Raw genomic sequence first — 27,141 nt, forward strand, 5'->3', positions numbered from 1 at the left:
TTTGTTATGTTTTATTTTCTTGATGGATATTGAGGGGGGTTGTCAGAGATTATAGTTATAGGTAAAAACATTAGAAACACTTCCAACAGTGGGGAAGGCACTTAAATCATAAAAAATAACGGTAACATAAGTGCATAAGCACCAAAATTGTTTTTGTTTTGTTTTGTCTGTTTGTTAAATCTGGCTAAAAAATAATAATAAAAATCAAAAATAATCCGAAAACTGCAAAGTTCAAGAAAATTGAAATTTTTATTTGTTACGTTTGAATAAAAAATATTATTAAATCAAAAACAGTCGTGTTCCTCGTCGAGTATTTTTTAAAAATAGTATTATTTATGAAAATAAAAGGTACTCGTTTTTGTTTACAAGTGCTAATCTGGACTTGCACTAATTTTGTTGTTAATAATTACCTATAATTATAATCTCTGCCCCCCAAAAAAACACTGACAAAAAACATCCACCAAGAAAATAAAACATAACAAAATAATCCGAAAAGCTCAAAGTTCAAGCAAAAAAAAAAAAAAGATAAAAAAAGCCAGTTGACAATTTGGTCATTTCGGTTTCCGGTACGCTCAATCTGATTTGGTGCGTGACTTTGTGGCCACCCTGTACAGGAAATCTGAACAAATAAAAACGTTATATTTAATCGTATGTTCTGAACGGGAAAAGCCTCCCCCCCCCCCCGCTAGTAATAAAATAAAATGAACTTTTTGCCATTTTTTGGCTTCTGTAGAATTTATTCGCGACTTGTTGTCTCTTGTTTTGATCTGTTACTCAACTCTCGCTTTGGAGGTTGGGGGGGGGGTAATTAAGCTTTTTTTTGTATCAATATTTTAACACTTTACTTTATTAATTATCTTTGAAATTTATTTAACTTCTAAATTTAGCTGAATTTGTCAGTTTCTGAAGCCGCCGTAAAAACATTTTTCATTATAACTTTTTTTTTCACGTGTATTTTTCATATTTTAATCTTTCAAACACGATTTAAAAAATCAGAAATCTATTTAAAAAATCGATAATAAATAAATCTGTTTCTATAAAACAAAAAATACGATCAGGCGGCTTTCAAAACTATGTTCACCTATCAGTTTCCGCTATTAATTTGCACGTGCAACGAACGAATTAGAGAATTTTTATTATCAACGATTTATTTGATGTAAAATGAAAAGAATACTCTTCAAATGTTTATAGTTTTTATTTAATATACAAATATTTTTATTATTTATTAAACTCTATAATAACACAACTATTGTAAATTCGGATACAGCCAAATATTTAGATTAACTTTTTTTATTTTGTTCAGATGTATAGGAAAAATGTAAGCCAAAACGGATTAATAAATACATAAATATTCAATCATCAATTTTTTCTAAATCAATATAATCTAAATGTAAATTTGAAAATCCGATAGTAAAATAACGTTACTGACAATAAATTTTATAGTGCTAATGCTGATAATGTTTTTCCATAGAAATTACAGTAAACACACAAAATGACGACGACGTGTTTTTGGTTTAGAATGATGACGTAGTACAGAATAGTTTGGAGGTCCTTAGTTGTCAGCGACCTCTAATACCCCTATAAAACCAAATTAGAGTGATCAGTATTCTGTTGTAGCGTTAGGTAACATTTGGGTGGTTAGTAAATTCAGCTAGGCGTGGCTGTAGGTGTAGTATCAGAATTTTTGTAGGAATTTTTGACACCCCTAACACGAAACTGACAAATAAAATATAAAAATCTCGTAATTTATCTGTTAAAAGTGAGTTATTTATTTTCTTTATGGATTATACTTCTAAAATAAACTATTAAAGTTGTTTTAAAAGTAATAGAAATATTAAAAAAAAAACAGTAATGAATTTTACGAACTCAATATTTTTCAATTTTTAAACTTTAAAAATCTATCAAAATTTTTCTATTGATTCTATTTTTACGATATTTTCAGGGTCAATGTGAAATTTTATGTTCTTTCCAATAAACCGAATATAATATTTTAGACAAACGTTTTTTAAAATTCATGCCCCCCCCCATTTTCAAGTTTCTATTAAAAAGTAAATAATTAATTTACTCACCGAAAAGTAAATAATTAATTTACTCACAAATTGAAGAAAAAAGGTCAATAAATAATATATTCAAATTAAAAAAAAAGTAATGTTTTTTTAGGATTTTACCTGTAAAGTTTGAAGTTTAAAACCTTTTTTTAAACCACGTTATTTGTTTTTTCTTCTTCTTTTTATGGAACCTTGGTCCTTGCTCCTTTAATTGAAACAAAAATTAGGGCTTGAATTACATTTTTCGAGGAGTTATAAGCTTGGAAAGATGGGGTGGAATTATTCACTATTTTCACGAAACTTCTGACACACCTACCTCACCCCAAAAAATAATTCAGGTATTTACCTTTCAATGCACTACCCTCATATATTATATTTCACGTCTCTTCTTCTTCTTCTTCTTCTTCTTCTTCTTCTTCTTCTTCTTCTTCTTCTTCTCTACCACTTTCTCTCTCCAACTCTGAGACCAGAAATATATTTTCTATTTCATTTTTTTTTTATTTTATTATTTGATTATTTTTTTACTTTCTACATTTTATATTCCATATCTTGATAAACGGCCTAATGATGTGAAACCCCCGCTCATCTATTTAACCGTCTGCCTCATTCTTTCTTTCTTTCGTTCTCCTTCAATAACTTACCACTCTCTCATTTCCTTTTGCCCTCCTCTTTCTCTCTCCCCCTCTTTTTATTCTTCTGCCCATTTGTTTGTAATTTAACCCTATCCCTTTCTACCTTTGTTATCTCTTTTTTATGAATTTACAGTTGTTTTACTGATGTTTTGATTTGAATCTGTATTTTGTACTTTTTGTAGTCCGTTATAATAAATATTCAATCTGCCAAGTAAACTGATTAAAATATCAGATCGTTATTTCGAGACTGGTAGTGGAAACATGGGTAGCTAAACAGACAAAAAACGGTAATAAAAACATATTTTGCTCTACATTAGTATTGAGCTCTTTTTCAGGTTTATTCACCATTTTCTCATTATATATATATACATTCTTTCCTCCCGTTTTTTCTTTTTTCACTACCCTGCCTTTTCCATTAACCTTCCTATGTATATACAGTCCTGGTCAAAATCATAAGACTACTTAAAAAAGTAATTATTAGATCAGGGTTAAGGTTTCGAATGAAGCAGATTTCATTTTTTCATCATATTTTCCCTTTTGGCAAGGGTTTCAACCATTTGTTTGATTAAAAATTCGATAATATGCGTAAACGCTTACTTTCTTAAGTTGTCTTATGATTTTGACCAGGACTCTCTCTCTCTCTCTCTCTCTCTCTCTCTCTCTCTCTCTCTATATATATATATATATATATATATATATATATATATATATATATATATATATATATATATATCAGGGGCGGAGATGGGACTAGTGCCACTCGTGCCCGGCACGACCAATAAATCGGTTAATGTTATTCAAAATGGATTAAAAAATCATCCATTAATTTCAAGCAAACATACTTAGTCTGATCTCAATTAAATTACATATCTATTCAAGTTTCGATGACTAAGTAGCAAAAAATTCATAAATATATCTGGGAATAATACAAGGATGCTGTTTTGAACGGGTTGTCTTTGTCCGGCCACCGCCAGATTCATTGAAAACTCCATAATAGCGGCTATGACGTTGAACGTCCGTAATTCGTGCCAAGCCAAATCTTTACTCGTAATAATCATAATGTTAGAGAAATCCAGATTTTTCTGTAATCACCCGCAAAGTGAAGCCCACTTATAGTGCCTAAAATATTTAGCACGATCGAGCCTGCTGATGTCTGTTTTAAGAAGAGGATGAGGGACCGAGAGAGAGAGAGAGAGAGGGAGAGAGAGAGAGATCTCTAGACACATACATACGCATAAACACATAAAGAACGATTACTACTGTTGCAATATGTAGTAGCACGAATAGTTCTGTGTAAACATAACCACGCGTGTATATCAGATTGTAAATAGATATCAGTGATGAAGTTATTGTTTCATTAATTAATAAAGAACAGGTTTTAAATAAGAGTGAATTTGTTTTTTTGAGGACATTTTTTTTCGTGAATTTTGAATCATAGAAATCTACGAAAAATACGGGTTTTAAGTCATGTTATATTAATACTAAGAAACCCGTCAATCCAATAAATCTTCGTAGAATTCCGTAGTGATACGTAAATACTTTGTAATTTGTTTTCATAAAAACACTTTTTATTTTAAGATTCAAATATTAATAACTACATTTTATTTCAGTATTTAATTTATGTATTTCTGTTGTATTAAATGCTAGCTTTTTTTTTCTTTTTTTTTCTCGTCCATAAATGTTTATTTATCTACTGAGTTGATTGCAAAAATAGATTACCTAATTGTACTCATTTTTAGTTCGTGGGAGGGGAATCTATCACCATACTTTCCCTTAAACAGGTCCGTTGGACTTTTATTAAGTACAATACTTAATAGTTATTTTTTTTATTTTTTTTTTTTAATGGAGAGTAGAAAACGCATTGTGGATGCGTTATCGGCAGCTCCTGTTACTCTCGCTTCTTCTTATTTGTCCCTCAGTCCTCATTTTTAAATGAGTGATTTTTCTGACAAAGGGAGAAGAAAAAGCTGTTTTCTAGGTTGGCAGTATTTTTGCGCGAACAGTTGGCAGAGTTGGTGGAAATTTTCTGTTTCTATGTCTATCCTTGTAGCCATGTCACTAGTAAGGGTGCTGGAGGTAAACGTTTTGTCTGGGCTGACGTTATCCGCCTGATAGTCAGGGACCCGAACCTTGGATTAACCACTAAGGAGGCTGTCCTATCAGCAGGTGCAAAGTACTGGGGCTGCTGTATTGCCATTTGGTGAATGGAATCTGGACCATGCAGTAGCTTCTGGTGGGGCCTCTCGATGCCATACTAGTGGGTAATTGTTACGGCTTTACCTTATCATGTGGTACAAAAAAAAAATTCTTCGTTTCTTTTTCTCTCTTAGTTTCCCCTCTCTGTCCTGCTCTAAGTAAATCTGTCGACCTAGTCCACAAATTCCAAAATTTCATCATGACAAGTTTCAAGAAAAAATACACGATTAAACCCGGTTCTCCAACTTCCAACGTAGACCCCTACTACCATGTCTCCTTCTCCAACATCAGGGGTCTACGTTCTAACCTTCCAGAGGTTGAAACCCAATTACAGGAGACTAAACCAGACCTTTTATTTTTAAGTGAAACTGGCATTGGACAGGCTATTTCCCTAGATGAGTTTGCAATTAGAGGATACTCTAACTTAACTTCTAAATCTGACCCCCAAGATCGCCATGGGCATGGAATATGTGCCTATATTAAAGATAGCTTTCCATGTGGGAGGGACATCTCCAGGGAAGATCCTAACTTACCCTATATGTGCTTCCGGGTTGCTTTAGCTCACACTACTGCATTTATATTTACTCTCTATCGCCCCCACAACAGCGGAGTTACTATCTTTCAAAGCATATCTGAGAAAATTGACCAAGTCCTTTCTACTTATCCTTCAGCTAACATTCACGTATGTGGAGACTTCAATGTTCACAACATCGAATGGTTGACCCACTCAAACAAGACCGATGATGAGGGGAGGTTCTGTCATGATTTCTCCATTGCCTATGACCTCACTCAGATTGTTCAGGAACCTACCCGTGTGCCCGATAATGACGGCCAGTATGCGAGCCTACTAGACCTTTTTCTCACAACTTGCCCTGAACTATGTTCAGTTTCTGTTCTGTCGCCTCTTGGATCTTCCGACCACTCTGTTGTATCAATTAAGATAAAAATGAAATGTAATAAGTCCCCAGACGTACCACTTCATCGTACAGTATATCGATACACTAAGGCTGACTGGGATAGCTTCCGTACATTTATATCTGATCTACCTCTGCATTCCATGTTTAAAAAGGATGTGTCCTCTATAGTATTAGACCTAACTGAATGGTTAATTGTAGGTATTGACCATTTCATACCCTCTAAAAAGTTTCAGCAAAAACCTAACAGCCAGCCATGGTTCTCTCCAGAATGTGCTGCTGCCATTGCGCACAGAAATCACTTTTTCCACTGCTTCAAACGTAATAGATGTATGGAAACTAAAGCCGTTTTCAGGACTGCCAGCAACCATTGTAAGAAAGTAATAAGGAACGCAAGAGAGTTGTATGCTCAATCTGTTAAGTCCAAAGTAGCTGAGCAGCGGCTTGGTTCCCACCAGTTTTGGCAAATAGCAAACAGAATCCTGAACAGAAGCGTGTGCTCCATCCCAACTATTATCAATGGACCTGAGGTAATCTCGTCAGCATCAGACAAAGCCAAACTCTTTGTCAAGAACTTTGCAGCTAATTCTACCCTTTGCGACCAAGACCGCCAACCCCCAATATTTCCTCCTGTATCAGACAACACGCTATGTGATATACGTATATCTGTACGTGATGTTGCCAAGCTAATCAAAAACCTTGATTCCAGTAAAGCAACTGGCCCTGATGGTATTCCAATTATAGTACTCAAAAAACTTCAACCTGAACTAGCGCCCATACTTACAAAACTGTTTAAACGTTGTCTTAAGGAGAATAGTTTCCCATCTCCCTGGAAAATCTCATCAGTATGCCCTGTATTTAAGAATTCAGGTGATCGCTCATCCCCCTCTCAGTACAGGCCAATAAGTCTCCTGTGCGTCATGAGTAAGTTGCTAGAATCTGTGTTAAATACAGAAGTAATCAAACATCTCAACAAAAATAACCTTCTTAGTGACACTCAATATGGTTTCCGTTCTGCTAGATCTACAGCAGATGTCCTTACAGTTATATCGCATAGGATTAGCAAATCTCTCGACGGTGGCAATCTTTCTAGGGCAATTGCTCTTGACATATCTAAAGCCTTTGATAGGGTATGGCATAAAGGTTTACTTCATAAGATCGCTAGCTATGGTATAGCTGGAAAAGTCTTCCCAATTATTAAATCATTTCTTTCTGATAGGTTCATAAGAGTAGTAGTTGAGGGGCAAAAATCAGAAGCTCACAGTATTAATGCCGGTGTCCCTCAGGGATCCATCCTTGGCCCAACTCTTTTCCTGATCTACATTAATGATCTTCCAAATCATATCCTTACATCATTTGTAGACATTTATGCTGACGACACTACCATTTATGGTACCACATCTAAGACAGTAAATGAGCAAGTTCTCTCCAATTCTCTCTCCTCTGATCTTGAGCACGTAGTACAATGGGGAAAGGAGTGGCTGGTTACTTTTAATGCATCTAAAACCAAGCTTCTCTCTTTACATCATCAACATTCTAATTCACATTTGTCATCAATTGAAATGAATGGCTCTCGTCTTCAGGAGGCCTCAAGTTTTGACAAGCTTCTGGGCTTGACCATTACTCCTGATCTTAAATGGAACACGTATATCAAATCTGTTGCCAAGGCCGCTGGAAAAATGGTGGGATCTTTCTATCGATCCAGTAGATATCTCACTGCTGATGCTATTCTCTATCTATATAAGAGCCAGGTACGTCCAAGGATGGAATACTGTTGCCACATCTGGGCAGGAGCTGCTAGAAAGGACTTGTCCTGCCTTGATAGAGTTCAAAATAGACTTCGTAGCCTCGTAGGAGATGTCCTTTTCTCCTCCTTACAACCTCTATCTCACAGAAGAGATGTTGCGAGTTTGTCTCTGATGTATCGTTATTTTCATGGAAAGTGTTCAACTGAGCTTCAATCTATGGTCCCCCCTCGCCAAACTTTCACAAGAAACACTCGTCTAGCTGTAAACACTATCAATAATTTCCCCCACTCTTTATCTGTGCCTAAACCTAAACGTAGATTCCATGAACAAAGCTTCTTTCTTAGAACTGCACGCCTGTGGAATTGTCTTCCGTTTTCCTGCTTTCCGGCTGACTACAATATGGTTGTGTTCAAGTCTAAAGTAAATAAGTTCTTGATGAGCCGTTCCATATAAGTTATTAAATTTACCAAATTTTCATTACTAATGATTACTATATTGACCAACTTCTACTGTACACTCTTTAACCCTTATCCTTGAGTGGCCTCTGGGCCTTGATAATGTGGTGATGCCTTTGTAAAAAAAAAAAAAAAAAAAAAAAAAACCCTGTATGTAACTTTTCTTGCTGCATCCATCATTTCACAGCTATTTAAACCCAACTTTATTCATCAATATTACCTTTTATTCTATGGGAAAATTTAATCGCCGTTTTTGGAGAACATTACTTCAGTTGCCGAAATATTTCAGTCGCTTCACTACATTCAATTTTACCAGGGACTTTATTTACGAATTCTTTGTATCTTAGAATTTTTGGATAAAATTAAGATTTTCAATGTTCTCAGTGTCTCCACGGATAACTTCAACTGGTCAAGATATCATATGTTTCAAAATTCATCAGATGGAATTTACTTTTTGGAAGTTCCCTGTATTTTGCGTATAACGTCACTTGGGCTAATTTTCCTGTGTTTCACGGGTAAGCAGATTATTCTCTAAAACATTAAAAAAAGTTTTACTGCATTTACTGTTAATGATCTGAATGTAAAATTAGATATAATGGAAATGGATATTGTGTTAGACCTGAAAAATAGATCGTTTGGTCAGAGAAATGTAGCCGAGAAGCGAGAAATTATCAAAGTTGGGCGCCCAACTCCTTTATTGGTGAATAAGGTTAGAACTCGTTCCTTCCAATCCAAATGGTTTAATGACATTGACTGGTTATGTGCGAGTAAATCTGAGGAAAAACTCTATTGTTGGCCTTGCTTGCTTTTCACGCCTAAATAAGGACAATCATGGACTGATACTGGCTATACTGATTATAGGCATATTTTGGCTGACTGTAAAATTCATTCGAAATCAATGACTCATTTGAACAATTATAAGCGTTTAAAAACATTTGGCATGTATGACATAGTTACTGCTATTAGTGAATCGGCCAAACTTGAAAGAGAAAGACACAATAAATTGGTCGAAGAAAATAGACAATATCTGAAACACCTGATAAACGCAATATTATATCTTTGCAAACAAGAACTACCATTGCGTGGACACGATGAAGGGGAAGATAGTCTTAACAAAGGTAATTATCGAGAATTATTGCAGTGTTTCTCTAAAATTGACAGTGTGTTTGCATCAAAACTTTCCGCAAAAGAAGGCTCTAGGCAATTTTCAGGTGTTTCCAGAACAATACAGAATGAAATTATATCTGCAATTGATAACGTGATTGCTGATGTTATTTACGCTGAAATTCAAAGTGTCCCATTTATTTCAGTGCAGGCTGATGAAACAACTGACTGTGCAATGCATGCACAGCTTTCGATCATTGTTAGGTATGTGAATGGATGCAAAATTATTGAACGATTCCTTGGATTTCATGACGTGAGCGATGATAAAAGTGCCACACGATTAACTGATGTAATCGAGAAGTTTTTAAATTCCTTCGATGATGCAAAATCAAAATTGGTTTGCCAAACTTATGATGGAGCAGCCGTGATGGCAGGTGAACGGAACGGAGTGCAAATTAAATTGAGAGAGAGGGGATTTAAATACGCCGATTTCATCCATTGTTATGCCCATAAACTTAAAGTACGGAAAATGTTGATGGCGTTAAAATATTTTTTTCACATTTACACAGCTTTAGTAAATTCACATCATCTAGTACGAAACGGAAGAGTGTGTTCCGAAAATTTGAAATCAGCATCCCATCTTTGTGTGCTACCAGATGGTTTTATAAATCAAGAACTGTATCCGCTATAAAAGACGATCGTCAAAAAATAATGAACGCACTCGAAGATATTCTTGATCTTGGCGAAATACTGGATGAAGCAACACTAAGTGAAACCGACAATTTATTGTCAAAATTGAATGATTTCACTTTCATGTTTTTTATTAACTGTTTTTATGTCAGTCTTTCTCAAGCAGAGAAACTATTTGACATTTTACAGTGCAGAAAACTCGACGTGAAATATGCTCAAGATAAAATACATGCTTTCATTCAATCAATATCAAACAATTGTGAACATTATGAAAATATGATCCAACAAACGATGACGTACATGGAGATATCTGACGAATCACATGCTCCACCAACAAAAAGAACTAGGGGAAATCGAATCAACTACAAAAGTGTATATTTTGAAATAATTCAAAACATCATTTCGTCACTAAAGGATCGATTCGCCAACATAGGAGACTTTTCATATTTTGAATTGCTCGATGTGAAGAAGTTTGAAGTTTTTTCCTTACATTCCCTAAGCAACATATAGATGCGTTGCAGAAAAAATACCCTGGTATTTTTGACCTAAAATCCTTGACAAGTGAGCTCAGGTATTTGTATTCTGACAATGATTTCCAAAAATGTACCTCAAGTAAAGCTATTTCGGAGATGCTTCATGAACTCGGTTTGTCTGCAATGTCTGAAACTGTGAGACTGATACAACTTTTCCTTACCATCCCCGCTACTTCAGTTTCAAATGAAAGAAGTTTGTCAACCTTGGACAGAATACGATCGTTTTTAAGATGCACTATGGCTGAGGATCGACTTTCGTCTTTAGCCCGAATTTCAATTGAGAAGGAAATGCTTAAAGACTTAGAGCAAAGAAATGAATTGCACAATAAGGTATTAGAAAAATTTGCGGCCAAACCAAGACGCCTGGAGTTTATGCTCAAATGAGATGACCTTCCCAAAAACGCGCTTGACCTGCAGACACTCCTATTCAAAGGCATTTATAGACGAACACTAGCTGTAAAATGATGCAGCAAAAAAAAAAGTTACATACAGAATCTTTATGAAAAAAATTTATTTACGTACTACTACGGACTTCTACGAAGGTTCCGAGGTTTGAGGGTTTTTCTTACTATTAATATAAAATGACATAGAACCCGTCACGAATAAACCATTCCTTAATGAAAGAAAAGGGATTGTGAAGTGATAATAAAAAATCAATCATATAATTATTTTATAATTCCATGAGACAAATGACCTGGCGATTTGTGGACTTAATTGCTAACCTGGTTAGTTGTCATTGTCATCAATTTCTTTATTCTAATAAACATATTTTTCTACTCATAGTAATGAATATCTCTTCTTGATTTTGAAAGGGAAAAAATATCTTATCTACTGTATCAACAAGACCACAAATTATATAGTATCTTGATTGTTCACAAAAAAACAAAAACAAACACCATGCAAGGTACGTTAGTCAATCTGTGCTATGCAATGGAGAATCACGCAATAGCAACTATGATTACTTATTTGGGTCCACGGACCACGGATTGGGAACTAAAGTTGACAAAGGGCAGGGGGGGGCGGCACGACAAGCAATAATAGGCTAGAGTCGCCACTGATATATATATATATATATATATATATATATATATATATATATATATATATATATATATATATATATATATACTAGCTGTACCCTGCCACGTGTTGCAGTGGCTCAATTTGGTGTAATGGAAAAATTTAATAAAAGAGAAAATGCATGTTTCTTATATTAGTACAGCAATCCACTGTAAAAAGTTAAAAAGAAGGCGAAACTGAAAAAAATGGTACTCTTGCAGAATTTGATCTGGATCCTCGAGAGTTTCTGTCAATCATTCATGTTTTGGACTTGACCAACAATCAGTGGATGAAGCCGAACGTGGCAAAAATGTTGAAACGCTAAATGTTTTTTTTTGTTGTTGTTGTTTTAAAAAATGTGAGTTAGTAATTAATATTTGGTTGATGGTGGGGGGAGGGGGTTACTATACACAGATTCGAAAAAGTTGTCCAAAAACAAATAAATGAAAGCAAAGGTAAGGTAATTTACATTTCTACCTAATTGGATAATTGTTTAGTGTTTTTATGTAATGTAAAATGTTTAATTGGCTCAAAAAACAGAAATGGTCGCGGATTCTGTTGAATACGTTAAGTTTGGGAAAGTAAGTTGAAAACTAAAAACTATACAAAACAGTGTCTGAAACTCACCGATTATATGTTACCATGACATAGGCTGGCATAATCGGTAGGTTTCTGACAGTATTTTGTATAGTTTTTTTTTAGTTTTAACTCACTTTCTCTAACTTAAAGTAATCAACAGTGTCCACCACCATTGGTAGCTTTCAAATACACCAATAAACACTGTTTTTCGAGCCGACTAAACATTACATTAAATGAAAAGGGTTTGTATTACTAAACACAGATACAAAGAAGTTGTCAAAAAATAAATATATAACAAATAAATGTTATCAAAGGCAAGAAAAGTAAGTGTTCTACCTAACTGGATAAGATTTTAGTGTTTTTATGTAATGTATAATCGGTTCAAAAACATTCAATGTTATCGGTATATCTGAAAAATACAAATGGCGGCAGACTGTATCGAACACGTTAAGTTTGGGGAAATTTTGGGAAAATGAGTTTAAACTAAAAAAACTATACAAAATACTGTTAGGAACTCACTCAATATATGTTACCATGATGTAGGCTGGCATATAATCGGTGGTTTTAAACTTTTGCTCGATACAGGTGACGACTTTTAAAAGTCCCTTTTAGTGATTACCTGGTTTGAGGATATTTGCACAACTAAACGGCAAATCTGCTAAAAAAAAATCCGGTATTATTTTACTTTAAGGCCTGTTTCACGTTCATATATAACGAAATATTTTATTGTAGGTTTCGGTGTGCTAAAAACAAATCTGCAAACCGTTTACGTAGCAAAAAAAGTTTTCATGATATTCATGAAATTACTTTTTCGAAAAGTGGGTGATCACTTTTCAATGTAAATTTAACTTAGAATGAGCACCCACTTTCTGTCCACCTGAGAAAGGGGCATTTTTCTGTTTCTTGGCTAAAAAGTTTTTTGTTTGATTTCTTTTGCATGGTAATAACCCCTGAACTCTGGGACTATTTTCCATTTAACAGCTGTAGCCTTCGTTTATGCTATGCGTAAGCATAAACGAAAGCTGTTTAGCCAATAAACATAGGAAAAAATCCCCCCTCTCTCAGGTGGCTAGAAAATGGGTGCTCATTTTAAGTTAAATTTACATGGAAAAGTGATCGCCACTTTTTCGAAAAAGTAATTTCTTCATATCATAAAAACTATTTTTTTGCGACGGAAACGGTTTGCAGATTCGTTTTTAGCACACCAAAATCTAGTTGTTATTTACGAACGTGAGACGCACGGCCTTTAATGGAAAATTATATCAAAAATCCGGGGGAAAATAGTTTTCAATAAAAACAGCAAATGAATTCGATAGAAAAAAAATGGATGCTATTTTTTTCTTTCTGCGTGTTTCTTGGCTAAAAAGTCTTTTTGTTTGATTTCTTTTGCATTGTATTAACCCCTGAACTCTGGGACTATTTTCCATTTCACAGACGTAACCTTTGTTTATGCTATGCGTGAGCATAAACGAAAACTGTTAAACATGCATTCGCGTACCAAACTGCCTTGTCAAAAAAACCTTTAAGCCAATAAACACGAAAATAAATGCCCCTTCCTCAGGTGGCCAGAAAGTGGGTGCTCATTTTAAGTTAAATTTACATGGAAAAGTGATCACCCACTTTTCGAAAAAAAAATTTCTTCAGATCATGAAAACTATTTTGGTACTCCTTGGGCGTTGAGTTCCATGGCTACACGCAGAATTATTTAATGGTCGTTCCCTTAGTACCCCCTAGTCAAGGCTAACGCATGCACACATAACATTTTTTATTTATTTACTTACGTGGTGGAGTTTCTATACTGATAGGTTTTTTGACATTTTTACTGGATTATTATTGATTGAACACTAACCAGATTATGAAAAAAAAAATTGAAAAAAAAATCATTTCAACATTTGAAAGGGGTACTCACTTTTTAGTTACCACGTTCTGGTAAAGCGGTCACTTTTTATTTATTTTTTATTTTTTCTAAATACGGAAGTGTCTTCGGGAGATATAAAATGGTCGCATGTTGACGAAGCAATGTATCGGGAGGCGTACGGGATTAAAAATTATTGGTAAATTTTAAGATTAGGTCCACCTCCTCAATTTTCTTTTAAATGACGACTTGAAATGGTTTTCGACTATGCTGAATACGAAAATCGCATCGAAATTTTGCAGAAATAAGTAGTTATCAAGATATAAAAAGTTGTATTATGCATTGTAATCTTTGGCGGCCATCTTTTTTACGTGTGTGTATTTCTTTATGGCGCGTGTGCACGTAAAAAGATGGCCGCCGAAGAATACAATGCATAATACAACTATTTATTTCCGCAAAATTTCAATGCGATTTTCGTGTTCAGCATACTCGGAAATCTATAAATGTCGTCATTGAAAGAAAAATTGTGGAGGTGGACCTAATCTAAAAAAATACCGAATTATCAAATATTTCTCCAGCATGTTAGTGAAATTTATAATACTTTAAAAAAATTAAAAAGAAATAAAACAAAAGTTTTGAAAAAAAAACTCACCTTTCACAAAAACAATTAAAAAAAAACCCCCACAAACTGACTAAATAAGTAAAAAAAAAATAATTAAAAATCTCGAAACTTTATTTTCATGAAAACAATAAAAAAGTCCTGTTCTCTCTATTTTTTTTCTTTGAGAAACAAATATATTTCTGACTTACAAATGCGGTAGAGACTCATTATTTTTACTTTCTATGGTTTTGATATACCGCGTTTTTATTGCTTACAAAATGGGTGACTGATTTATCAGAACGTTGTAACTAAAAAGTGAGCACCACTTTCAAATGTCGAAATAATGATTTCTTTTTTACATTTTTTTTAATAATCTGTTTAATTAGTGTCCAATCAATAATAATCCAGTGAAAAAAAATCCAAAAACCTATAAATATAGAAATTAAGCATGGGAGTAATGGTTGTACAACAACGTCGCCTTTCGCACTTTTACAAACATTGTTTTTAAAAAGTAACTAAACCATTTATTGATAATTTGTCACGTGTACAAACATTTATTTATTTACGTAGGCTTAACTCCTTTCATGAATAAGAAAAGTTTTACTCTTTAAGAATAATAAAAGGAAAAAGTTACTGAACATTTATAAAAGGACTTACTTCTTTTCATGAAGGCCAGAGGAATAGTTGGCCGAAAAGTCGTGAAACAACAACTAATAAAGATGAGAATAATAGTCCGCAATAAATAAAAATGGTGCTAATGCAAAGAGCGATCCGCGCTATTTTTTAAATCATATTTCCACGTTTAAATAACGTTTTACGATATGCTTTTTTTATTATTATTTATTCAATTGTAAGGTTAAAGTACAGAATAGGTACAAAACATCCTTCCCTCCCCATGTTAAGAATGACTTTTTAAATAATAACATTATTTCAGCACGGATCACTCTCTGCATGAGTAATCTTATATCGAAAAACAAAACAAAAAACTCAAAAGCAAGCAACAAACTTATTTTTGGCTTATATATAAAAAAGAAAAGATGTGTAAATTAAAAAATTTGGAAGATAAACAAATGAAATATGTTTTTTTTTTGCTTTTTTTTATTTATCGAGTTAACAGAAAATGAAATCTTTCGTCAATTCGTGGCTGTGAAATGAATCGAACCGGAAGTTCAGTTTTATCAACAGAACAGATTCGCAGTAACGGTTAAAAACTATATTTATTTTATTTAATATTTTTATTTTAATTAGGTAAATTTATTTTAATAACATAAAAACATACCTCGACTCTAAAAATGGGTTGTCTGAAAATTTCAAATAAATTGGTAACGTAGAAATATGGTTTTATTCTTTTAGAACGAACCAACAGTTACATATATATATATATATATATATATATATATATATATATATATATATATATATATATATATACAGTTGTGCGCAAAAGTATTCGACCCCTACCAAAATTGTCTTATTTCTTTGAATGGATACTTCAATAATCTTTAAAACCTTCTTTAACGACTAAGTTCGAATAAACTGTATAGTTTTCAACAAAAAATAATAAAAAGTAATTAGTGCTTGATAATATAAATAAATTTATTTACGAAAATAAAAATATGGATGTTGCAAAAGTATTCGACCCCTTTTCATTAATACTTGGTTGAAGCTCCTTTGACCTTGACTACTGCAAGTAAACGTTTCCTATAACATCTAACGAGACTTCTACATTTGTCCACTGGAATTTTAAGCCACTCTTCTTGACAGTACAGTTTTAATTCAATCAAATTAGATGGTTTTCTTTTATGTACCGCAATCTTAAACTCATGCCATAAGTGCTCAATCGGATTTAGGTCTGGAGACTAGGAAGGCCATTCTAGAACTTTCATCTTATTATTCTTTAACCATGCCTTAGAGCTCTTTGAAGTTTGTTAAGGATCGTTGTCCTGTTGAAAGGTATACATCCTTCCATGCCCCAACTGGTTCGCAGACATAACAAGATTTTCTTTCAGTATGGACTGATATTTTACTGAATCCATTCTTCCAGCGATTATGGTTAATCTTCCAGTTCCATTTATTCTGAAACAGCCCCACACCATGATTGATCCACCTCCATGCTTAACGGTTGGAACGGTATTCTTCAATAAATAATCAGTATTTTATAAGCAGTATTTTCTTTTCGCCAAACACAGCGTTGCTGGTTGCGTCCAAATAGTTCCACTTTCGTTTCGTCTGACCAAATTATATTATTCCAGTAATCAATAGGCATTTCTTGGAACTTTTTTGCAAAATTTAATCGAGCCTTTTGATGAGCTTTGGAAAGTAAGGGCTTCCTTCTGGCAATACGTCCATGCAATCCGGGACGATTTAATGCCCTACGAATAATTGACAAGTGTACATCTGAGCCAGCATTCTTCAAATCGTTCTGCACGTCCTTTAGGTTAGATTTAGAGTCTATTGAAACTTGTCTAACAATTTTCCTAGCCCCACGTGTCGTAATTTTTCTTGGACGACCTTTTCTTGGAATACTTGATACAATCCCTTTTACTTTCCATTTTTTTGATAATGGACATAATGGTCGACCGTGGTATAGAAAAACGTTTGGAAATTTATTTATAACCTTCTCCAGACGGGTAGGCATCGATTACTTTCTTTTTAATGTCTTCAGAGTACTCTTTGTTCTTTGTCATAGTTGCAGATTTGTTGACGTTGAAAAAGAATTTTTTTACTTGAAACAATTATTCAATCATTCAATATGACATTGAAGTTCAATTTTAACTGATTTTAGATTCAGTAGAGTCATAAATATTATTTATAGGAAATAAATACAAGGTCAGACTAAAATAATAAACTTAATGACGCTTTTATTTAAACTTTAAATTAAAGGGGTCGAATATTTTTGCAACATCCATATTTATATTTTTTGTAAATAAATTGATATATATCCTTAATCTCGAATTACTTTTACTGAATTATTGTTGAAAATATATACAATTTATTCATAATTAGCCGTTAAAAGGCGTTATGAAGATTTTTGAAGTATATATTCAACGAAACAAGAAAATTTAGACAGGGGTCGAATATTTTTGCGCACAACTATATATATATATATATATATATATATATATATATATATATATATATATATATATATATATATATATATATATAGAGAGAGAGAGAGAGAGAGAGAGAGACACACAATAAATAAGTAAAAATTATATTCCAACATGCATGATATTGACCATCTTATAAACTATTCCTTTAATTCAGTTGACTTATACAATTCATGACAGTATCTGTTTCGTAGCGCAAAATCAATCACTAAAGTATTATATCAATGAATGTAAGTAACCAATTATTTTACAATTCACCATTAGCAGAAATGAAGTACAACTTATGACTATCGATTGAAATAATTTTTTATACTTAAATTTTATATTGGACAGATTAGTGAATTAATTTATAATATAAACCGAGTAAATCTTTTTTATAATATTAAGTGAAAGACATTAAAACTATATTAGATTAATTATTAGTTGAATATGGATGACTATGGGTTACGAAATGTTTATAATATGAACGTTAAAGGAGAAGTAAAAATGAAATTAAAGAGGAAAAAATAAATAAAATTAAACTTAATATTTCGTTAGTTTTGTTCCAAGGGAAGTAACTCTGCCTCACTTTAATTCAAATAATATTTATTATTTACAATTACGATAAAAAGGTTTCAGATAATTTTTAAACTTAACTTAACGTAGGTATATGCTTGGATTGTATGATTTTTGAAAGCTTGATTATAATAGTCAAGAAAATTGAATGATGTCTGGTTTTCAATTCAAATCAATTGATTAATTATAATAATCGTAGCGATCAATCGTTTTAAGCTTAGTTTAGTTTCGTACATACAAACATGTAACATAGTTTATAATTTATTAATGTTATTTTTATAAGTATGAATACACAAGTTAGAATTAATAAATTATCTAATTATTAAATAGAACTTCTTCTGATGAGTTAAGGACATAATAGATTCACTGATTGATATAATAATTAAGTGATTGATTTTGCGCTACGAAACAGATACTGTAAAGAATTGTATAAGTCAACTGAATTAAAGGAACAAATTATAAGTTGGCCAACATCATGAATTTTGGAATATCATTTTTTGTTATTTATTCTCTATATTGCTCTATAATTACATTGAGCTTCTTAAATAAGGATTGGTATAGATTATAAGAAAATATATTTCAACAGAACGATATATATATTCTCTTCTTTCTTCTCCCTATTTTTCTATTTATTTTTTTTCTTTTTCTCTCTCTCTCTCTCTTATCCTTTCCGCCAACCTCCCCTCTCCTCTCTTATTCACCATATCACTCTCTCCCACTCTCCCCTTCTTTCTATTATTTTTACTCTTCCCAACCCTGCCCCTAACCCCTTCCCACACTCCCCCTTTCTATATTATTCCTTCCCTACTCTATCACGGTTACATCATTTCATCATTCTCGCTTTCACATAACTCCCTCTCTCCCTCACATCTATTCACTATCCTGTTCTATTCAATTCATCTATTTTTATTTAAAAAAAAAGGTTTATTATTTATTAGAAAGTTTTATTTTCAGAAAGTTTTTTAATTAAAAATGCGCCCATAAGAAAGGAAAAATTTCTGTAAAATGAGACCAAACATGGCGTATTGCTACTTGGACGTAAGGTGCTACTAATTGGAATCATATCTAACATGGGATTGTGGAGAGCTTACCAGTGAGATGCCTATTCACATTACATTTAAACTTCTGCATATCATTACACTCAGGGAATTAAGAATCATGGGAAGCGGGTTCAAAAGTCAAGGGGAATTCTACTACAATATAAGGATTGTCGGCACCTAGAGGCTTCAACATTGAAGGGTTGGTATTTTTCTGCTTTCGCATCATTCGGGAGTTTGTACATCGACGGTTCACAAGTGCTATTTAATCAGAGCACATTCAATTAAAGAAGTTACAAAATTGGCAAACAGATGCAACATTCCGGCGATGTGACAGTGGCTGGAGCATGGCAGATAGTGCAGATTCTATTAGATTTGAAACTCTTTTTGGATCATGTCTAATAGGTAAAGACTAGCGGTAGATTTATCAGCTTAGATGTGACGACAATACTCTGCATGGTAGAGATATAGGATATGTGGGAAATGTTAGGCCGAAAAGTTTGAAAAATGGGTTGTCAGGTAATATGTTTTTTGTTATGGTAATAGTTTAGAGTTTTTTTAATGATTGTTAAAGGAACGAAGCTTAGTCTTAGTAGCATTACCTGTTTTTATTCATTTGCGGTTCAATTCCTCTACAAACTGAACGTAGTTTTCTAATACCTCTGCTATTACTTTTGATATGTGTACATTCGTTTTCCCCTCATGTCTATTATAGTGAAATTACAAAACTGATGAAAATATTCTTGAAATTTCACATTACTAAATCAGATAAAAAGACTATTTTTCAACCTTGAAAAGAATTGATAAATTCGAAGAGACATAATGAGTTCTTAAAGAAACTAGCATTGCTTTCAATTGAAAAATATACTTCACTAATACACAAGATGTCAAGTTGAAAATTATATTTTCTTACAAATTCAAACAATAAGAATGAAGTAAAATAAAATATTTATATATAAGATTCTATTAAGCTTATATATTTTTATATGTATGCATATATATGTATTTTTATGGTTTAATTTTACAAAATATCGAAACAATAGGTAAAACTTTTTTCTGGAGCAGTGTAACAGAGTACTCATGAGAAAATCAGCAGCAGCTATAAGATAGCTGGCTTGCTATTTTATATTGCCTTTAACCTTAATCACTACCGGTTTTGAAGAACTGTTAAGGTTATGTGCGTAATTGGAACAGATTATCTCTTTTCGGGGAATCAGGTGAGGGGGCAATGTTTTGTGAAGCTGGATTTTTTTTAGATAAATTGAAGTTGTGCCTAATATTGCTGGTGTGGTAGACATTTGTAAAAAAATCCGATCTTCGTTCTGTCGACAGAACCGTTTTTATTTTTTTATCGCCACCGAGTTATTAATTTGTTTTACATGGACATGCTTGTGTTTTGAACATATATAAATATATGGAGGCGTTATCAAACGTTCAAACAATTATTGTGCCATCCGAAAACTTTCATTTTTATCTTTTATTCTATTAACAAGTTTTTGAATCGGATTAATTAATTTTATAAAATGGCCGTTTTCATCTTGTACTAGATAATATTGTATGGTCTTTACTTCCGGATATTGCATCCTTATTTTGGAGAGTGGATGTGTTTGCATTTTATTATCTTAATTACTGTTAAGTTGAAGGGAGTGCAGAGAGTACAACCCAGGACATGAGTACCACCCAGGCTATGATAACGTAATTGTGTGAAATTGGCAATACCTATATGTGCAGATCGAAATATAAATTGGATAAGATTATAAAAATAATAATTAGAAAATCGAAAGAAGAGAAGAAACATTAGAAAACCGAAATAAGTAATTGTATTAAGAGAAGAAACATTGCTAACTAAAAAATTAACTAGGATTAAAAATATGAATTCATCTGTAACATTATTAAATTTTAATGGAATTTGTCTTTCTATTTCGATTGTCTTTATTCTTTTAGATAATCATGGATACGTGTTTCGTCATCTCTAACTCTTATGTGTGATTAAAGACCGAAACTGTAGTTGCTCTCTACCGGTTGCACAAAAAAAACCGCTTCTGAAACTTGAATGAAGTTCTTCATCTTATCCTCGTTCACGCTGTTTATGAAACACGTGATTCGGAAAGAGGGATTTGAAGAGACAGCAAAAAAACATATGGAAGAGCAAACTAACCTGAAAAACATTCATGTGAATCCCCCCCCGCATTTAACGGTGGAAGTTATTTCAAGGTATTAGCAATAATTATAATAAGCAATTGGTGATGGTAAAAGTCAAGTATATGTTTTGTTTCATGAATGTATTATCCCAGGCATTATCTACTTATTTTGAATCACAAATTTTATATTATTATTGCGTGAAGTATGGCGAGGGTAGAAAGATTATTTTCAGCAATTGATTAATTTGACATTTCTAAGAGGTTAATTCTAAATATGAATTGACCTTGTGTCTAACTTAAGCCATAGAAAGCATATGAACAAATCAGACTTTCGTGGTGTTATTTCAATGTAGTGTTTGTTCTGTCCTAGAAGGATGTGCTCGCAGGTAAAACCTTTGAATGTGTAATTTTTCTATTGCAGTCTTTATTCAATTTTCGGAAAGATAGATTCCAATTATACAATATGCAACTCTGTGAGGCATGTGAATAAATGTAGATTATAAAATAGAATTAAATTGTTGAATGTTGTTTGTGCAAAAGGTTTTAACGACATATAAGCTATATATGATGAATCACATTCCACCACAAAATTATGAACATGACGTTTTTAAGGTGATTAAATTTCTTTTTGTGTGTACGGATGGGAGTGTTATATTTGAGGATTTAAAAACAACTTAGCATAGTACTTTTGTATACTTTGTAGTGGTGATTAATTTCTTTCGTCATTTTCAAATGCAAGTTAGTTCTTACAAGGATTCATTAACTCAAAATATTCATAATCGAAAATTGTTTAAAACTAGAAAACCCACACTCTTATTCTTATATATTGAGAACATACGCCTATAACAATTTTGTTAATTCTTATGAATTTTGGTGAGGGTTACAGTCGTACAACTCATAATAACCTGTTGTTTACCAGAAATATGCTGCAGGTGGCGTGATTAAAAGTTTCCCTAGATAAATATATGAGAAATGTGTAACATGATATGACAAAGAAGTATCTCATGTATTTGAGGATAGAAAAGAGTTTCCAATCTGAATCTGGAAAGAATCTTCAAAGAAGAAATACATTTTTTCATGCCAAATTACGTGAATACATGGAAAAATTTAAAAAAATGCAGAATAAAATACTTAATCAAAAGTAAAATTAATAAAAGAATCAATTCGAACATTTTGTTAACTTTATTTCACGTTTGCAGTTCTCAGAAACGAAGGGGTTCCTACCTATAATAAATCTGTCTTTTTATTAAAAGAACCAGAATGTTATTTGTCTCTTTTTTAATTTAATATATATATATATTAATTCTCATGCATTTCAACCGAGAAATCATTTAACCAAATATATTTGTCAGTTTTTTAAAATCCTTTTGTCTAATTCAGTTGCTCTTATAATTACTGAAATAAAAATTTTCCAAAGATTCCAGCTTTTTTCTATCTTTTTAAAAGCAGTGGTAATCAAGCTTTCATTGTGAGCAGTCATTATAATTCTATCCTGATCATAGTGAAGAAATCCTCTTTAAAGCCAGTCTATAAAACATTCCTTACTTATATAATAATAATAATAATTCCAGAAAAGACTTAGCACACTATTGTTTGGCACATTTTTTCCAATTTTTGAAATACAATGTGTGGAGTATTTTTAACTACTATTTTGATTTCTGTAGCTGCTCTGTTAAGTAAAGCATCAGTAGGAACGATCTGTATGTGTTTTCATATGCCTCACCAAATGTAAATCGGATGCAAAAGAAGAACCACATAATTAACAAGAATGTGGTTTCTCTCCTGTATGTGTTTTCATATGGCTCAACAAATGTGACCTCCATGCAAAAGAAGAACCACATAATTAACAAGAATATGGTTTCTCGCCAGTATGTGTTTTCATATGACTCAACAAACTTGGCTTCCATGCAAAAGAAGAACCACATACCTCACAAGAATGTGGTTTCTCTCCCGTATGTGTTTTCATATGACTCAATAAATGTGACCTCTGTGCAAAAGAAGAACCACATACCTCACAAGAATGTGGTTTCTCTCCCGTATGTGTTTTCATATGACTCAATAAATGTGACCTCTGTGCAAAAGAAGAACCACATACCTCACAAGAATGTGGTTTCTCTCCTGTATGTGTTTTCATATGACTCAATAAATGTGACCTCTGTGCAAAAGAAGAACCACATACTTTACAAGAATGTGGTTTCTCCCCCGTATGTGTTTTCATATGACGCAACAAACTTGACTTCCATGCAAAAGAAGAACCACATACTTCACAAGAATGTGGTTTCTCTCCCGTATGTGTTAGCATATGATGCAATAAACTTGACTTATATGCAAAAGAAGAACCACATACTTCACAAGAATGTGGTTTCTCTCCCGTATGTGTTTTCATATGCCTCAATAAATGTGACCTCTGTGCAAAAGAAGAACCACATACTTCACAGGAATGTGGTTTCTCCCCCGTATGTGTTTTCATATGACTCAACAAACTTGACTTCCATGCAAAAGTAGAACCACATACTTCACAAAAATATGGTTTCTCGCCCGTATGTGTTTTCATATGACGCAACAACGTTGACTTCAGTGCAAAAGAAGAACCACATACTTCACAAGAATGTGGTTTCTCTCCCGTATGTGTTAGCATATGACACAATAAACTTGACTTGCGTGCAAAAGAGGAACCACATAATTCACAAGAATGTTGTTTCTCTCCCGTATGTGTTTTCATATGATGCAATAAATGTGACTTCCATGCAAAAGAAGAACCACATACTTCACAGGAATGTGGTTTCTCTCCCATATGTGTTTTCATATGATGCAACAACGTTGATTTCAGTGCAAAAGAAGAACCACATACTTCACAAGAATGTTGTTTGTATCTCATGTTTGCTTGCATCTGATTCCACAAAAGTAGGAATGTAATGAAGTAGCACGCTAATAAATTTCAACTTTGGAAAATTTATATGAAGAAATTAATAATTATTTTAAACGATTTTTAAATCAACAATGCCGAAAGGTGCTTCTTATCCATTAATGAATTTCTTTTCATTGTTGCAAATTCTGAAAGTATAAAATAAATTTGAAAAAGTACATTTTATGTTGTAAAATTCAATTTATTATGTTGGTAGTTATTAAAAATATCCAAACATCTATCAATAATGAAATTAAAAAATAAAATGAGTATATTTTTAATTCAATACATGTTTGTTTACAAAATTAATGTGTTTTTATTTTTCAAACTGAAAATAATCACGTTTTTTTATTTTAGAGATAAGGATTGAGTCTTCATATTATTTGTTTCTTCAGAATACTGTTCCCCACTTGGGTGTTATTTTCACAACGTTTCTATGTTACCTCCGATCTTATTTGGGTGTATTTTGTCGAACTTGAGAACCTTTCTCTTGAACTCAAAAATCTTTACATAATTCTGAATGGAACGTTTTATTAAGTACATGAGATTAGCACACTCTTGTATTGGTAGCGATGACTGGGTTAAAATTCCTAAGTAATTTTTAATTCTATTTTCAATCTCATTGAGGATAAAAACTTCTTGCGTTTAGTAGTATGTAACCTACAACTAAATTTTACCAAGTACTCTAATCATAGCAACATATATTAGTATTACAGGTTCTAGCAGACAATCCTAGTATGAATTTGAAGAACTATTTTGTTTCTAGATGTTATCAGTATTCATTACTTCATATCATATAAATATATATATATATATACATATATATATGGATGTATAGACAGTTTTTATTACATATTACTATATGTATATATATTATTATTAATGGTTCCTTTATCATGTTAAATAATATATAACCTACCTTACTCTTCATTGTTTTTCTCTATTTATAATTTTTACTTTATCCCATAATGGTAGATGATTTATCTTTTCCATCCATATATATTCTGCTATAACTAATTTTTCAATCTCTCCACATATTACAGCTTTTCAATGTTTTTATAATTTTACTGTTAGTGAATGACAAGACTCACATTTGTATAATTTTCCACATTTACATGGAATCTATCAGTCATGATTTTTTCATAAGTGGCTTTCCATGAACAACATGTTTCTGTAGAATCGAATCACTCTTGAATACTATATTATGTCTAGCTCTCTGTTATATTGTTTTCTTAAACTTTCCACCTTATTTTGATATTTTTATCAGTAGCAATACACAATGAACGATAAAATGCTTTGGATAATCACAGATTCCAAGAGGATGCTGATAAAATAGTCATATTTTACAAACCAAAGCATTTTAAGTCGTCAATATACCACTGTTTTGTTTTTTCAAACGAATTTATAAATAATAATGTGCAGTATATATTTTGTATAATTTTTAGTATGAGTCATAAGTTTTGTAGGCGTGTCCTATCTGGATACGTTATTAGACTACTATAATCAGTTTTTTTTTTAAGTATAAGTAAAAATAGTTTGTTGTTTTTGCAATTGTTATATGTATGCGCTGTTTTTCTTAAGTCAGCTTGCTCTTCACTGTTCTCTTCCATCTATAATTTGTACTTAATCCTATAAAAATAGATGGTTTCCCTTTTCCATACATATATATTCTGCCATAACTGATTTTTAAATTTTTCTACATATTACAGCTTTTACACATATTTCTAATTTTACAGTTAGTGAATGACATGGCTCACATTTGTATAATTTTCCACATTTACATGGAATCTATTAGTCATGATTTTTACATAAGCGGATTGACATGAACAACATGTTTCTGGAGAGTCGAATCACTTTTGAATATTCTATTGTGTCTAGCTCTCTGTTGTATTGTTTTCTTAAACTTTCCTTATTTTGACATTTTTATCAGTAGCAATACACATGAACGATAAAATGCTTTGGATAATCACACATTCCAAGGGGATTCTGATAAAATAGTCATATTTTACAAACCGAAGCATTTTAAGTCGTCAATATACCACTGTTTTGTTTTTTCAAACGAATTTATAAATAATAATGTGCAGTATATATTTTAAGAGTTTTAAACAAATAAATTTATAAATAATAATGTTCATTATATATTTTAAGAGTTTTAAACAAATAAATTTGTAAATAATAACGTACATTATATATTTTAAGAGTTTTAAACAAATAAATTGATAAATGGGCATTGTATATTTTAAGAGTTTTAAACAAATAAATTTATAAATAATAATGTACATTATATATTTTAAGAGTTTTAAGCAAATAAATTCATGAATAATAATGTACCTTATATATTTTAAGAGTTTTAAATAAATAAATTTATAAATAATAATGTACATAGTATATTTTAAAAATTTTAAGCAAATAAATTGATAAAAAATGTTAACATCATAAAATGACGTTTTCAATAAAATTTTGTAACAACTCCCCCAATTTCTAAATGCTCGTACTGTGCTGGTATGAAGAATGTTTTCATGAGATTTAGAATCTTGCCAAGATAAGATGGCACTTTCAATAGTTTCGCCTCTCTGAAATTGATTTGAGCACTCGTTTTTCCGTTGTGTAAAAAAGATTTCAACATGAGTATGGAACTTTTTTGTTTTGATTTTATTTGAACTATCATAAAACAATCTTTTTACTGTTTTAATCTGTTAAAATAATAATTGTATATGGTTTTCTGTTGTTGTAAATAGCAATTAAAACACATGATATCCGTAAAAAATCGTTTTGATTTTGAGTGTAGACTGTAGCATTAGGAATAGCATAATAACCAGAAGCAGCGATAGCACAGCCCCTGTAAAAGGACGTTTTTTATTGTTGATTTTTATTCAAGATCGATTTTTTTAAATCAAAAATTTGATTATAAAAACTTTTCTTACATGTTTAGTTAGAGCTATTTTCTTATCAAGCATATAAATATTTAAAAACTTT

The sequence above is a fragment of the Euprymna scolopes genome, chromosome 46 (assembly GCF_053919585.1).
Source record: "Euprymna scolopes isolate OS-2025 chromosome 46, ASM5391958v1, whole genome shotgun sequence".
NCBI classification, from domain to species: domain Eukaryota; kingdom Metazoa; phylum Mollusca; class Cephalopoda; order Sepiida; family Sepiolidae; genus Euprymna; species Euprymna scolopes.